Source organism: Anas platyrhynchos, chromosome 11 (genome assembly GCF_047663525.1).
Source record: "Anas platyrhynchos isolate ZD024472 breed Pekin duck chromosome 11, IASCAAS_PekinDuck_T2T, whole genome shotgun sequence".
Classification (NCBI taxonomy): domain Eukaryota; kingdom Metazoa; phylum Chordata; class Aves; order Anseriformes; family Anatidae; genus Anas; species Anas platyrhynchos.
In genome coordinates, this window is record NC_092597.1 from 20121399 (window position 1) to 20137847 (window position 16449).

The 16449-nt window shown below is 40.0% G+C and overlaps 1 long non-coding RNA gene across 1 annotated transcript in view; it reads left to right on the forward strand.

Moving 5' to 3' along the window:
• LOC106014394 (uncharacterized) overlaps window positions 1–16449 on the forward strand; it is a 70488-nt gene that overhangs the window by 48882 nt on the left and 5157 nt on the right. Inside the window, exons 3-4 of the long non-coding RNA XR_005268757.2 lie at window positions 4546–4618; window positions 10593–10788. This is a non-coding gene — a long non-coding RNA (uncharacterized lncRNA). The remainder of the gene's footprint in view (window positions 1–4545; window positions 4619–10592; window positions 10789–16449) is intronic.

The window sequence follows — 16449 nt, forward strand, 5'->3', positions numbered from 1 at the left end:
AGCATACTGTTCCTGGGGAGCGTATGTTTTCCATGCTTCATGCTCAGACTACCAAACTTCCTGCATCAGCGATCATTACGTGGTCCAGTTCCCCCTCTCCAAAAAAATAGATTTTTGTTCATTTCACCACTTTTTCTGAAATATAGGGCTCCTCTAAGGGACCAAGTCCAATTTTTAAGTAGGCAGTATATAACAACATAATATTCTGGGCACAGTGACTGTAAAGCTACACTCATCACATATGAAAGATTGTTACCAGAAAGCATTACCATTCCTTTGCTATCCTTGGAAAAAGGAGAGGAAAAACCACATTAACTCTTATGGCACAGAGGAAAGGGACGCTCCAGTTTGTGCCATTGATTCTCTCCAGTGCAGAGGCTGAGAAGTTAATATATTCAGCTCCTCTTTAATGCCAGCTTTCCCTCGCGTTATTCATACAACTTAACTTCAGCTGCCTCTTCCTCATCCCTCCTGCTTTGCCTCATGCCTCTCAAAAGGCATTTCTCTGCACGGCACATCAGAAACTAAAAATCTAAGTTGCTATCTTACTTCCAAACCGAGCTGTTGTCAGCATTAAACCTACACAATACATTACAATATAATCCATTTACAGGGTGTCTTATCATGCAAATAACTCAAGGTGCCTCACAATAAAATAAAAAAGACGAAAGGAATCAAACTCGGCCATTGGAACACACAAAAAGGAAACCTTGAAATTTACTTTTAAACACACTAATGGCTCTTTTCTCCCAGTGAGGCATGAAGAGGGACAGGGGAGAGGATTTGACCAAGGAATTCCTATTAGCATTTGATGGGAGTTAAATGTGCAAATCCAGCCCAAGATCACTGGGAGACTAGGCTCCTCAAAAGGAGAGGCTTCCCTGAGATCTTGAGGAGATGCGTAAAGGCACGAGGGTCAGCGAAAAGCCTGGCCACCAGAACATCATCTTGTTGGCTTAGATCTAAAAGAAGTGCAAGGCCTTAATGATCTGGCTTAGGGGCAGGGGCTGTAAAAGTTCCCTGCAACACAGAAGCAGAAATACTGTTTAAAAGTATCTGGCCAGGGCTTACTTCTGACTCATTTCCAAAAAGGGTCCTGGTTTAAATTAGCATTCCATTATCAGCATAGAAATAGCAAATAAAAGGCACTTTTCCCCTTCCTTTTTTGTTTGCTTTCATTTTCCAAGGTTCTTCCTTCATCTGTTGTAAAAAACTGCCCTTTGGGAGAGATGGATCAGTAGTACCTTCCCCATCCTAGGCCAGGGCATGAATCGGAGGCACTTAATGCAGCAGCTGCCCCGGGGGCACAGGACGAATGGGGACCAAACCACATTTCGGACCCCAACTCTCCCACATTCCCTGGAGGGAGCAGAGGCAGGACCAGCTCATGCCATGGCCCATTATTTCCCTGGTCACACCAAATGAGCATTACCAATAACAGAGTACAAGGCAGAGCAACCCCATCTATTTCCCACTTACACCAGTGCTAGCAGATACCTCGCACCTTGTGTGGTGCCCAGAAATAAAACACCTGTAGGAGAGGTGACAATTTGAGTCACTCTACTAGAGGCTCAGCACTGCTGTGCTTTGATCCAAACAGCCACAGCCAAGGTGTTTCCTTGACATTCTCTTTAGTGCTGACCAGATCCACACAAAGCTTCAAATTTAAAATATCAAGTGAGCGTACAGCTATGGGACAGCTAAAGAGGACTGGGAGCACCTCCAGGCTTGGTGGATACCTACCACCACAGATTGGAAAGCCTGTGGATATCCTGGCAGAGTCAAACATTCCTTCCTGCTCCCCAAGAAAACATTTCCAGGATCCAAAATTTGCTGCATTTTTTCATTAGTGGCATTAACACGTCATCAGTACAACCAGCAGCCATCCACCACATTCAGATCTGACTGAAGAACGCATAACCTATTTCCAAATCTATCCCAGCTGTCCTTATGGAAGATAATTATGTACCAACGCTTCCTCTACTTCCAGAGCTCCCTGCAGCCAGCCTGGCCTACAAGCTGGGTTAAGTCTACAGTCATATAAGCAGAAAGCTGAATTGCAATTTTCCATTCTTAAGGCATTTTCCTTTATTTCTCAGCCACAATAGCCATGGCTTCTATGTTACTCTGCACATCAGCTCTCCTCGGATTTGATTGATCTTTCTTCAGGATGCCCACTTCTACATTTATTCCCACTGATTTAAATCCAGAGTAATACTTCAACTGTGAATAATATTCCACATTTCTAAATGCTATCAGATTGTTGCCTGTGGCCCAGGCTAAGATGTAATGAACTCCTAAAGTTACTTTAAGAAATAAAAGACTGAAGTAAAAATGCAATTTAAATTGGAAAGCACTGTGTTGTTTGACTCCTCTTGCTTCAAAGTAAGAAGGCCAATTTATTTGCCATTTGAAGAGGATGAAAGCCTTTCTAAGACACTATTCCTCCTTCATCTATCATATACTGCTGGACATGTATGGCACCCATGGCCTGCCAGAGCCCTTCCTTGGGGACCATAGCTAATTTTAGAAGAGACAGAGGGATATGTATCATCTGCCTTTCCAAGAGCCGAATCAGGTCTGCCTTGGTAAGCTAAGCTTTAGCTTGGAGAGAGTTTTTATGGCTGAGTTATAAAAACCCTGGAAACAGGGGAGTTTATGATAGAACCACTGACAGACCCTTAACTATAGCAGTATTCATGGTTACCACTACAAGACAGGCATTATGTTGGAGGGCAGTAAAGTTAAACCTGCCCATAGGGCATCCTGAAATGTTAACTGCCAGTGCATATAGTAAGATTTTTAGCACAGGTGTACTCTCCAAATAAACTTAGCTTCCAGAAACCTCCTCCTTTTCAAAAAGAAGAAAAAAAAAAAGGGGGAAAGAAGGTTTTCATCTATGACACTGGAAACATTTCTATAGTTGTGAACAACTACATTTGATTAAAATCTGTCAGATTTATCTTCTTAGCAGGAGGGAAGAAATATGTGTTTTCCTCCGAAAGGAAATCAATGTGTCTTTATGATAGATGCAGAGTGAAGACAGGGATGGTGTCACTTTAAGTGGTGAAGGAGGAAGGACGGGCACGCCACTGGATATTACCATTAGCTGCTGGCATAATTGTTGCAAGGCAATGCCCCAGCTCAGATCTTATATTCTGCATTTATAGGGCTGTTTTATGGTCGCTGACCCAACAGCTATTACTCAGACTCCTATGGCACAACATCTTGAGTGCAGAAGCATTGGGATTTTTTTTTCTTCTCTTCACATGTCTTAATTACCACACCTTAGTGAAATCTCAAGAAAAAAAAAAAAAATCTTTGGCTCTTTTGCTGGCAACATTAGTGCCAGAGTCCAACTAGCTTCTTTAAAACAGCAGGATAACAGCAAAATTATTTTGCTTGAAGTAACACAGAATTTGAAAACTGCTTACAGCATGCTGGTTGATTTTGTGGCCAAAACAAACATTCCCATTGAGATAACGTATCACCAAAACTAGAAAAAAAAATATGTTAATTTAAAGAGTGAAACAGAGCCTGATTAAAATCTGTAACATAGTGCCTTTATCAAACTATTTGACCTTAACAAATGCTTTATCAACTTGGATTATGACATTACCCAGAGTTACAAAAAATGGTTTAGAGTCATGCATATAAATACTTTGCCCCTGTCCTTGAAGGTTTAGAAGCTAAATAGAAAAAAGGGAAGAAATAAGCAATGATTGCACCCCTGAGCAACTAAGCCACGGAAAGATGAAACACGCTCAATAAAACACATTTTTGACATATGAGTATATAACTTGCATATCCTCTATGCCAGATCATGGTCCTAAGAAGAAAGCCATGCTCCTCTTTTAAATAGATCCTATATTCAACTATGTAAAACACAAACACCACAGTTTTTAATGCCAAATGATATTCAGCACCATTCCTTGGCACCCACAAACCCCTTTTATGATCTGAGTTCCCTGAAGGAACCACCAAATGCCCTTGTATCTGCACTGCAGAGGGTACACAGATTTTCAGAAAGATTTTGAGAAGGTTTCACAGCAAAAGCCATTAAACTTATCTATTATAGGATGAGGTGGTTAAAAGAATAAACACCCAGTTTTAATACTTGAAAGGGGTTTTGAGCAGTGCTCTCCCAGGAGCCTATGTTACTAGCTATGCTGATCATGTATGTGCAAATGACAGAGAATTATCCAGGACTGTCCAAGCTAAAAGATCTCACTGAGTACCAGGGTATTATAACAAAATAATTTGAAGAAATTCAGTGTCACTGAGGGGAGAGCATTGCACATACAAGAGACACACACAGGCTCTAGACATTTATGCCAGAAAGATCTCAGTGATTGTGAATAATTTGCCATAAAGCATCAATTCAATGTTCCACAAAAGGGAAAATAGGATACGAGAATATGAGTAGAGAATGAAAACCCAGCAAATATCTTTGTGCCACGTATAAATCCACAGTAGTTCTGGTCATTCTAATTCAAAATAGATACAGAAGATTATAACACTTTGCCTTTTTTTTTTTTTTTTTAGTAAAGAATAACTGATAAAAAAGAAAGAGGGGACATGATATCTAGCCCACAAAATCCATAATAAAGTAGAGAAGGTAAGTAGACAATGATTATTCTCTATTTTTCATAATACAATATGTGGCACCTATTAGAAGAAAGTATTTTTCTCCACAGGACAAAATAAATGATGGAACTCATTTTCACAGATGTTGCAAGAACTAAAGTATATATGGGTTTAAAAAAAAAAAAAAAAAAAAAAAAAAAACTTGAAAATTCACTGCGCACTACTAAACATCAGCTTTGAATATCTTAACTGTGGAAACCAAAAGGGTACAGAGTCCCACTGCTCAGCCTCTCACTAAGCACCTGTCACAGACTATGTCTGTCCCGGGAGTTGCTTTGGTTTGACCTGACTTGCCGTTTACAACACAATGAACTACATTATGAAATTTTCAAATACGACATAAAATTGTACTAATAAAATCTGTATATGATGCGAAGAATCATTACAGTAGCAAATGATGGGAGAGGAAAAGGTTATGACTCAAAGCAGCCTGTTATTCTCCTTTTACTGTAATGTAGCTAAACACAGCAAAAGTCTGGGAACAAGGCTACTTTTATAGAATGGAAAACTGTCTCAAAACAGTTGAGCATGAAGGATTTGAAGTTTAATCTCCTCCTACTTCGTATACTACAGCATAAAGAAGCCAAAAGCCTTCAGAGTCCAGAGCTAGAACAAAAAAGACCTGAGTAGAAACAAGGAAATGATCTTGTCCATGAAAAAAACATTGGTAAGAACTCAGTAGACAACTGGGTCCAACTCTACTTTCAGAATGGAGACAGCACAATAGCAGATAAAAAATAAACTATGTACTAGAAACAACTCGTATTGTGTCACGTATCAACAACTTCTGCAGTTTGACAAAAAGGAGGAACACAGATTTGGTTTCTGAGCAGCGGTACCTCTACGGGCTATTTGACTTTTCTGCCAACATGACCAGCTGAAGATACAGAAGTTAGACAAACTCAGCTTTGAAGTACGATGCAGCTTCCCAGTACTGAAAGCAGCTACACTTTGAGACCAGTGGGCTTGAAGTGTTTAAGGCAGAATTTCCTCTCTAAGTAAAAGTTCTGTTCTAGCTCTTAGGAGAAATTCTTCAGTCTGGAAACACAATGGTACAGCTGAAGATACACATAGGTAAAGGGTATTTATCTACTTTAATTGAGACAATGTAGAATTTCTCTTCATGGTCTCACTTGGAATACCTAGCAATTTATACACAAATATCTGAGAGGATGTGGGGAAAGAAGAGGGATGCTTATCCAAACATCTAAATTGAGTTGCCAGTGTCAGAATCCATAGACAAAAGCCCTCATCCTACTACTACTTCCTGCATTTTGGGCCTCATTGTCTTTCATTTTCCTTATTTTCCAACACTAGGAAATGTTGGCTTCCAAGTCATGAATATGACAGATACTTGCAATTTCAAGAATAATTCTCACAACTTTGTGATATAATTCAGTCTTGCTTTATTCCAGTATTTCTTCTCCTGAGCTATACAAATGATTTTGTAATGCTAAGGTTAAGGTTCTGAAAAGGCGGTCAGAACTGTCAGGGCAATGGGGGAAATCTCACAGGTGGTAGCTGAGGTCTGTTTTCTCATGTTCAGATCACACTAATCACCAGACTCAGATCTGAGCAGGAAATTAACCCCAAATCAGATTATAAGGGACAGTGAAGCAATTCTTAGAGCATGGCATTACCTGGACACATTTCAGCTAGTTTCCCCAAACACTGATGGTACCTTGCTATGACCTGTTCTCTGCCTCCACTTAAATATTTGGGTGACAAGGAAAGGCAGAGCAGGGGGAAAAATTGCATAGAGTTTAAAATAGGTTGCAATCTCTGGGCTTATCATAGGTAATTTGTAGTATTTAATAGCTCTGATATACAGGAGGTCACATGAAATCATTTAGAAGTCCTGTCTGGATTCAATTTCTAAGAATTTATTAATCTCTGCCTGGCACAGGAGAGATAATGGCATTTCCTTCGGTAGAGCCTCAGCCAGTGCCAAGAGCAGGAGTCCGACTGTCATCAAATCAGCCAGTGAAAACAAGAGGGGTATTTGGTTGTTTATTTATTGAGTCATTCCAGCTTGATATTGGCTTTATGCCAATGCATATAAGTTCAGAGATAAAGAGTTATTCCTAACGATAGCAGGACAATCCATTTCTCCCCATTACGGCACAGAAGCCTAATGCTAAATTAAATCTGATCCCAGATATGCTGGTAACCTGAACCTCGACTTTCACAAGGGAGAAAAGGTTTGAGACAAGTTGGGACACATCCAGAGAAGGGTCATAAAGGTGCAACGAGCCAGATCCCCGCATAAAAGTTTTGCTGCCTTTCAACAGGCCAGTGCAGATTTGAACTTGGAAAGGTCCAAAGGAAACTATTTAAACCCATGTCCCAGAATGCAGAGTGAGCTAGTGGGATTGCTTGGGAGCCTGGAGTGGCATTTTTATAGAGCAAACAATATAAAGTAAATAAGGGAGAATGACAACCCTCTGTGCACTCTAAAAGAAAACTAAAAGTCCCACCAGTGTGCTCTGCTTCTCAAAGAACACAGGAGCCAAATGCAAGCATGTTAAAAGGCTGTAGCCTGGAAGAACTGTTTTTTCCCCCTTCTTTAAAGCAATGAAATGGTTCAACAACCTTCTGAGAAGGTGAAAAATCTTGCCTGTCTACATTTGCAAGAGCAGCCTGAATTACCTGCCTTTCCCTTTAAGCATTTTCAGATACAAATCAAACACAGATGGCCCATTATGTTTATGACCTCACTGTCAATTGCTCTAGATAGTGCATGCATTAATTATTGAAATATTTTCATAGTATACAACTTTTTAGTGTTCACATTGTCACAGATAATTTCAACTTTCTGATTAGAAGGAGGTATAAACAGCGTTATTTATGAAAATTAAACTCTTGAATACTGTAAAAGCCACAAATATATTTGGACTTTTTTATAATGCCTAAAAAAAAAAAAAAAAAAAAAAAAAAAGCCAACAACAACAACAAAAATCCTGGCCTCAGTCCTGAAAGTCAACATTATGTTAACATTCCCTGCGATACATAAACGATGCCAAAACCTATTACAATTGCAGTAAATTTTGATTACCGGAGTTGTTTGTTATTTATGTCTAGAAGATAAAGATAATATTGGGAATAGCCCTCTTCTTTTCTGTATATAAATTACATCCATAAAATTATGTGATTTTTAAACAGCCCACCACACCCACCCCCCCCCCAAAAAAAAAAAAAAAAAAAAAAAAAAAACAACTTGACTGAGGTTTTCAAATTGTTGTGTCTATCCTGGCTCAAGAAAACAACCATTGCAGAGTGAGCAGGCAGTGCCGTTTCTTTAATTTTAGTTTACTTTCATTGGTAAAAATCCAACAACTCTAGACCAAGCCCAAAATAAAATGTCCACAGAATAGCAAACAGCTCCTAGGAGCAGCACAGGAACCATTTTAAGAATAGGATTATCAAAAACACAAGTTTCCCCAGAAACATCCCATTGACAGCGTTAAGATTCTCCCAGCAACAAGATTTAAGTTTTCACACTCATGAGCAAAGAGGAATAAACACAAACCTCCACTTCCTTGGGGATACAAAGGATAAAAGGAGGGAAATTGCCTTTCTGCTAGCTAAGTTTGAGGGAGTACCTTGAGAGCATTAGTCAACAGCAGACCCCCTGACATCAAATTGGGATGTCCCATGTGTGAATGGCCACCAGCCCCAAGCACGAGCTCCGTACTGCCTGCTTATCACTGGATCCAAATGCCGTATTCCTGAAAAAATATTTAATTTTGAGTTCCTGCAGTATTTTTCTCCTCCCAACAGCTTAGATTCATATTGCAACAAACTTTTCCAGGTAGGATCTGTCTTCCTCCATTAGGAAAGAAACAAAGATGTTCTTATTCCACCTGTTATTTTAAAAAACAACACATCACCTGGTGATTAAGATTGCAAGAAGTATCTCTCTGGCCAGGGAAAAAAAAATGCAGCTTCTTTTACTTATAGTTTTTATTGCCTTAACCTATCTGCAAGACAAAACTAGAAAGGGAACCCCAAATTTATGGGGTGAAGAATTAAACGAGTTAATCTTTCCTAGAATATTCCAGATGAGCAAACAGAGAACATGCCTTTCCAATATTACTATTTTCAGAAAACCCTTCCAATAAGTGGATACCATCCAAAGCAGCAAAGGTAGAAATGAGGGGGGGAAAGAAGAGAAAGAAACATCTCATGGAAGCAGCCCAGGGGAGAAATAAGTTCAGGACTAGCACATTTACACCTTTCTTGATTTATTTAAGGCACAAGAATAGTGTAATATGACCTGTTTGCTTCACTAACAAGCTTTTATATTTGCGGCAGATCAAGTCCAGACCCACTTCCAGTGGCACAGGCACCTCCCAGCCCCACAGAGGCTAGGCATACGGTCCTGAGGCCTCTCTAGTTTCCCAAAAGTAGGAGGTAAGGGGGCATATAAAGAAAATATATATATATTTATTTTTTTAGCCAAATGTTGTAATGAAGCAGTGGAGTTACCTAAAATAGCTCCACTTCACACAAAAAACCCAGGACTTATTTTGTAGAACAAGCAGGGTTTTGCTTTTTATAAATCCCAGGTTTGCATTCCCTTGCCCTCACAAGGAACCACACCAAACAGGAGTTCAGGTTCCCCCACAAAACTCTCCCAGCCCCTCATGTTACTCGTCTGAAAGGATCAGCATCTGCTACAGGTGCTCTAGTGGTCAAAATAACTGAAAAAGAGAAACAGATGACAAATAAAAACCTACATTTTCTAAGATACACTTTCCCTCTCAAAATGGAGAGCTCTAACTCCTCCAAGCTCCCAGCATTCTTCTGTGCCCATCTCCACCACAGGCCCCAGCTGGCAATAAACTTGGTGGGCCTGTGCTCAATTATTTCAGTGTATCTTCTTCTTTGGGGGGACAGACCCTGCATGCTGCTAGAGTGAAGTTGGAAAGGAAAGGGGAGGTTTTACTTGGGTAGAAGCTGCTCTGAACCTGAAGGAAGGGATAAGGCCACTCTCTTCCTCTGCTTCTCCACAAAACTGCTCTCGGTCCATCCTTCCCGTTTGTTCCAAAGTTACTAATGCTAGGCTTTGTGAGGTCTAAGACACAGAAGTAGAGAGATGAGGCTTCTTAATTTTTCCCCCTGTAGAGGTCTGCTTAGTTCTGCAGCTTGAAAAGTTAAAGCTACTACTTCTGAGTGCTTTAAAGGGCTCGCTAGTGCTTTATATGGCTAAATCCACTCTGCCTGGACTAGGAAGAGATAAGAAATACTAACTTCTCATTTGTTCTTTTTCTTTTCCTCTCTCTTCTATATAGAAGGTAGAGGTTGGGTTAAGTTTTGTCCCCCTAGATAAATGGGCAATGTATCATTTAACTGCAGCAAACACTACTGCTTTCTCTTTCCTATCTACTGCAGAGGAAAGTGGATGTTCAGGAAAGGATGGATCCTACTGAAACATGTTTGGAGCTGGTGGAGGTGGGCTCGCTGTGCAAACAGATCTGTAGGGATTTATGATGATCAGTTTTTCAAGCATTAGGAAAGTCTGAGAGCACATTATTTTTAAATGAGTTATATATTTAGCGCTATGCCCGCCATTCTTTCAGTTCTAATTTTAGAGGGCAGGGGACAACTCTGGCACTATTGTAGCCTTGTCTAAATTTAATATAGTTGAGCAGCTGATGATTATCAGAGAGATTGCCTTTTTGGTCCTTCAGGAATTTTTCACTCAGGAAAGAAAGTCACTGTAGTACTCTGCTTGGGGTATTGTACAAGCTGTTGTAGTACATGAGAAAGAAAAGTGTGCTCTGAAATAGCTTTTTAAGCCTTACCTCTTCATCTAGTCACAGTTTTCAGATACAGGACAAGTAAAGGTGTTTGTTTTGGGCAATATTTTCCTGTTGAAATAGTAACTTACTCTGGCGTCTCGCATATGCCAATACCCTGGTGTTACCCCATCTCCCGAGCAGTGCTGAGGATCTTCCAGTTCACCGAGTGCATTGTGGATGGCATGAGCATGCCTTTCCCCTCTGCTTGCCTGATGCCAAGGGTCAGACAGGTCATCCTGAGCCATGGTTTGAAGACCAGAAGAGGAACTGTTCTAGTCCTTCAGTGCCGTTTCTATCAAGATAAAGTCCCAGACCAGCCCCCAAGTTACAGCCATGGGTAAGTGTGACTTTTAACTCTTACATGGTGGAAGACAGTCTAGACCTCAATGTGTTTTTCTTCAGGCTGTGGAGAGTTTGTTGTCTCAAGCAGTGCCTCTGAATTTGTCAAATGATATTTGGCATTTATAGTTTATGGAAACAGAGGGACTTGTAATGCAACGATGTGTTTTTAAGTGTAAGTGATTAGAGGCAACATATACAAACATTTCAATATTAGAGGCAAACTTAATCAGCATAACTCCAGACAGTGTCAAAGACTCATTCTAGACAAAGGGTGTTTAATGAATAACTGTAGAAAGAGGCCTTGCAACTTCCAATATATATTAGGCTTTCTGCCTTCTCTGTGAAATATATTAAAAGCCTTAAGAAGGATTATTGATGCTGGCAAGTAAGTTTAAGCAGCCCTCAGAAGTTCCTGACATGTTGTGTACGGCATTAGATTTTTGCATATGGTTTCTCCCCCAACACTTAAGTGCTTTGAGGTTGGGGTGACTGCAGGTCTCTGAGAAAGCAAGATTGATAAAGCAAAGCAATCGGTGTTATTTCCTATGCATGAAATTGATTAAATGCTTCACTAAATGGCTTATAAATTTGGCTCTCATATTTCTGTCACCCACTGCAAAGATTACAGAAACTCCGTCTATAACCATGTTGTATACAATACCAAATTACAAAAGGTTGTAAAAACTAATGTTTTGTTTAAAGTTTTGAGCAGGACCATATGCCTTTGGTGACCTTGAGTAAGCTATTTTAATTCAAAACATTTCAAAGAGTAGTGAAAGAAAAAAATCCATCTGCATAACAAAACCAAACTAACACAATTTAATACTTAGTATGGAGCATATCATTTTTACTTATTGCCAGAAAAATACGTGTTGAATGCCTTCCTACTAGAATATTATAATTTTATAGGTACTAAGTGTATATGGCATGAAACCTAACAGCTCAGGTTTCCCCAGGCTGAATTTGTTTTTCTTTTATGAACTCTGTTATCAAATCTATCTGGGAAGTTACACAATCCCCTTTACACTAGAACCCCCAAGAAGGAGGCACTAGTGTTTTTGACCTCACCAAACCCTTTAAAGTGAAGCTTTATTGATTCTACCTTAGCATAGTTTTTCATTACCTAAAGATAGATGAGAAACTGAGGCATTCACACTGAGGATCTCAAGATCCCAAGAGCAGGTGGGAGCGCAGCTTGATCCTGTATCATCCCTTTCACATGGTGTCCTGTAAACAGCCAAAGGACTTTCTGCAGGCTGGGTGTTGAGGTTTAGCTCTACAAGCATAGTCAGCTGCTGCAGATCTACTGGTGCAATATTAATTTCCTGACTATGCTTAGTCGCCTACAGTGTCCTGCACATGCTTAACAGCTGCCGGCTACACCCAGAGCTATGCTCTCAGTCCACAGTAGAACAAACTTTGTGACAATTGAGATTTGTTATTCTAAACTCTTGTGTGGACTTGTGCCTTGGCTGTCCTGGCATAAAAATATGTGACCTAGAAACTTTAACTGTGTACCTGTAGGAAAGGATGATACTTAAAGTCACAGATATGAAGCATGCTATCCAAAGTTACAGCTAGATGCTAAAAAAAAGCAGATTGCTTTATAAATCCAGTAACTACTGTTCTTCTGACAGTCATAGAAAAAAAAAAAAAAGAAAACTTACAGTATCTTTTTTACATGCAGCTCCATTTTATAGATGGGAAAACTAAGGTTCAGTAAGCAAATAGGGTTTGTCCAGTGTCACAGAATAAGCTTTCTGGCAAAGCTTGAGGCTGAGCTCTAGCTCTTCTGCTACCCAGAGCTTTAAGAACTCCACCATACCCTCCTTAGCTATAGAAATAAAGATCTGAAGCGATTAAATGTAAGTACTGAAGCGAAGCTCATAGCAAGCAAGAGTGAATTGGCATGAAATGCAAATGTAAGCATGAGAAAATAATCCGTGTTTTAACCATAGATGCCTGTTTTCTACAGGAAAAGCTACGTTCTCCTATAACATTTACAAGCCATCATGTCCCCAGCAAGGATTAACATTTGGCATCGAAGTACTGATCTGGCAAAGAGCTGCCAGTAATGTAATCTCTTTTACAACCAACGACATGCTTAAAGTCTTGACGGACTTGACCTCTGCCCATTGCTAATCCCTCACTTTCTTGCCCATTCAAATGTATATCTTTAAAGAGATGGCACCAAATGTATAGCAAACAGCTAAAGTATCTGAAGGTGAAACAAGAGCTGCCCAGAGAAAAGCATAGGGTGAAGGGAAATCTGAGTGTTTTTTACCAACTAGTCATGCGCTGGGATTTTGACCCCATCATGGGGAAGAGGTGCTTGTTCAGTTATACACGTGCAGTGACTTTTCTTCCCAAGACAGGAGAGCACACCTTTTGGCAAGAAGGTATTTGACTGGATTACAGGAGTACTGGAGAGCCCCAGCTATAACCACTCTTTATGCTCACACAGTATGAACAGTCCTTGGTCCCAAAGGATAAAACTTAAAGTGGATGAAGCTCACACATGGAAAAATGATGTATAAAGAGACTTTATATTTTACTGAATCAGTTTCCCAACTCCCAGTTCAGGCGTTTGGTTGAAAAAACGAAGTGATAGATTTACACTATATTCAGAGAAAATAACAGCCAATCCAAAAAGATTCCAGCTGTCTTTTCTTTCATTTGTATGACAACCAGTCCTGGGACACATGCCAGCTCCCCAGATATTGCTGCTTCACAGTCTAGTTATTCTAACTTCTGGCAACTGGTTATTTGACCTCTTGGTGGCTTGTCGTTTTAATATCACTTTCTCTATGTGGATAATCTAGCGGGAATCCCTCCTTTATAATGCAACAGTCTATACATGGTAATTAGCCAGAACACTGAAGTATTGTGCTGTTAAGTCCAGTGTTGAGCTACAGCTGAGGAACACTTACTGTGGTTGGAAAGCACAAAAATATGGTTAAGTCTCCTGTTTGTGAATTAGTAGTCCCCAGACACTTGAGAGAAAAGTCTAATCTTTTCTATGCCATGTGTTATATACCAGTTTTGGATTGCTTTCTAAAGCCACGTGATAGCAATCTCCTCCCAGGTGCCTGCAGCCCTGGCTCCAAAGGACATACAAAGAGGAGATCAGCCGAGTAGCATCAATCCTCAAAGCCCCTTGATGAGTTACACCACTTTGGTGTAAGAAACCAGCCAGGTGTAAAAACTTTCTCGTATTCCTCTGTCCCATTACCAGTGATCATGAAAAGGCATAAAAGCCAGTGGAGTGCTCTGTGTCCCATAGAGATCCTCCAGTAAATGTCCAGCACTGTTGGGTGAGGGTTGCTTTTCATTAATTTCCAAAGCAGCCTAAAAGCATCTCAGAAGAGTCCAGTGTCTCTAGACATCTAATCTTCTGATGTTGTACTCAGTAAGAAAGCATGCAGCAATCCAAACAGCAGAAGCATCCATATATCTTTAAGGCAATATTCTATTGTAAGCCATTTGTCCACCATGAACAGTCAGAGCACAGCCGTAGATTTTCCAGCAGTCTAGGAATGGGATCTTAGAGAATAGTGTATTCAGTCTGACATGGACTTAAATAGGTTTCAGAATAATCCATTATGCATCAAGTGTTTAATCGACATAATTAATATTTTTAAGGGAAGCCATTTACATTGTGAGTTCTATACACATTATTTACAATTTCAACAGTAACAGTTAATGCTCTGTGACAAACTATATTGTTTCCAGCTTGTTATCCATTCATAACAAGGTCAATCTATTACCATTATTTTTGTGAACGTAGCTGTTACCTTGAGGCAAAAAGTTAATTGTAAATTACAGAGGAGGGATTGAGTTTTTTCAACTGTATTCACTGTAATGCGAGGTAATGGTGCTATTTTATGAAACATTTACATTTAAAAGCATTTTGTTATTCATATCAGACGCGCTGGACAAATTCACTTTCAAACTTTTCAAGAACTTAATGGAAAGGGAAGAGCCATTTGAGAGGATACAGCTGAACATTTCATAACCATTGCAGTTAAAACCAGATGCAGTCTCATCTATTTTTCCCCAATGTCTGGGACTGATCCCCCTGCCATTACTGTCCAATACAACCCTGGGAAGCGCTTAGTGCTCTGAGAAGCAGAGTTGATTGTAATTTAGAGCAACACTCGAGCTCATGTGTTACAAGAGTGGTCTGTAAAAGATGCATCTTAAGCTTTTATTCAGCCCCCTGATCTACATAGAATGTGGTGATTTTTTTTTTTTTTTGCACAATTTCTACTGTGCTGGCTGATGCCCTAGAAGACAAAGTTAGTTCTTATATTTATGCCCTGCCTTGTTTGCTCTTACCTGAATAAAAGTCAAGAGTTTGTATGGAACCTCTGCTTCCCAGATCTTGGCAAGAGAGCCATCATAAAATCTTTCCCACATGTTTATGAGTCATCTCGGGGCAAAACCCACAGGCTTTCCATTAGGTCATGGAGTTGTCCATCTTAGTGGACAGTGGAGAGGTGGCACCATGTAATCCAGCCTAGACAGTGCTTCTTCTGTGCCCCCAGGTATGGCAGGTCTGCCCACCACACTGGTGTCCACCTCTATTATCTTCTCCAGCTGTGCTTTGAATTAGGTGGCTGGCTTTACTACGTTTGATTCTGGCTTCAATTATAACACTGGCATTCAATCTTCACAATCGCTTCCAGAATAATAGAAGACAAACTCGTAAACACTGAATATTTTCAGCCAACTAAGAGAAGCAAGAGGATGACACTGAACAGATGCAGGAATGCGTTTCTGGTAGCACAGGAATAAGAAAAGTATCTTAGTTTTATCTTCCTTTCTCTGCTGCAGAATAGGCAGGTGAGAGCTGTTGGGATATTTGTCTAAACCGTCCTGTAAAAGGTGTGTTCTAACTTCTCAGTGAAGTTTGTGTAGCGAGCTAGTGGTGCTTGGGTGAAAAGAAATTGATTTCCTCTGAGATTTTATGGAGAGCAATTTAAATTTGTTAAAACCGCTGTTCTAACATCCCAATGCTCACTTGAAAAATCTGCTCCTTTCTTCCTTTAAGTCCTAATGAAAAAGAAATTTGTCAGGCTTATGTCTTCTATCTGAAAGACTTAATATGCTAAATCAGACCAGGTTTTCTTTTACCACGCACTCAGACAAACTTCAAGGCATTGTCAAGAATTAGCACGTCTCACTCAGGAAGGGTTAAGTACCATTATTTCTGTGGTCTCCGTCACTGGTAGTATGTTCAAAGTGCACAAAGCTCAAGACATGAGCATTCTTCGTCCAATAACTTGTCCAGTAATTGGTATATTGATTGCTAATGTCATCATGTTTTAGTATATATAAACCCTCTCACTCTATCATACAGCCGCCAACAATCCAAGAAGTCATTGTTTATTCATTGTAACTCCCAAACTGGCCGTGTCAGATTCTGCTTGAGGCCTTGCTGATAAAAATCAGCAGATGATTGGGCACACACATTCTTAACATGGCTGACCCATGACATCTTAGGGCCAGCAGGGAGCCTGTCATTATGTGTACAATACTCTTCTTTCTTTCCCCTTATCTATTCCCAGATGACTTTGAGATTTTTATTAACTCATTAATGACTGAAGATGTCATTAAAGAAGGGGGGGGGGGGTATAAGGGAAGAAGGAGGGGA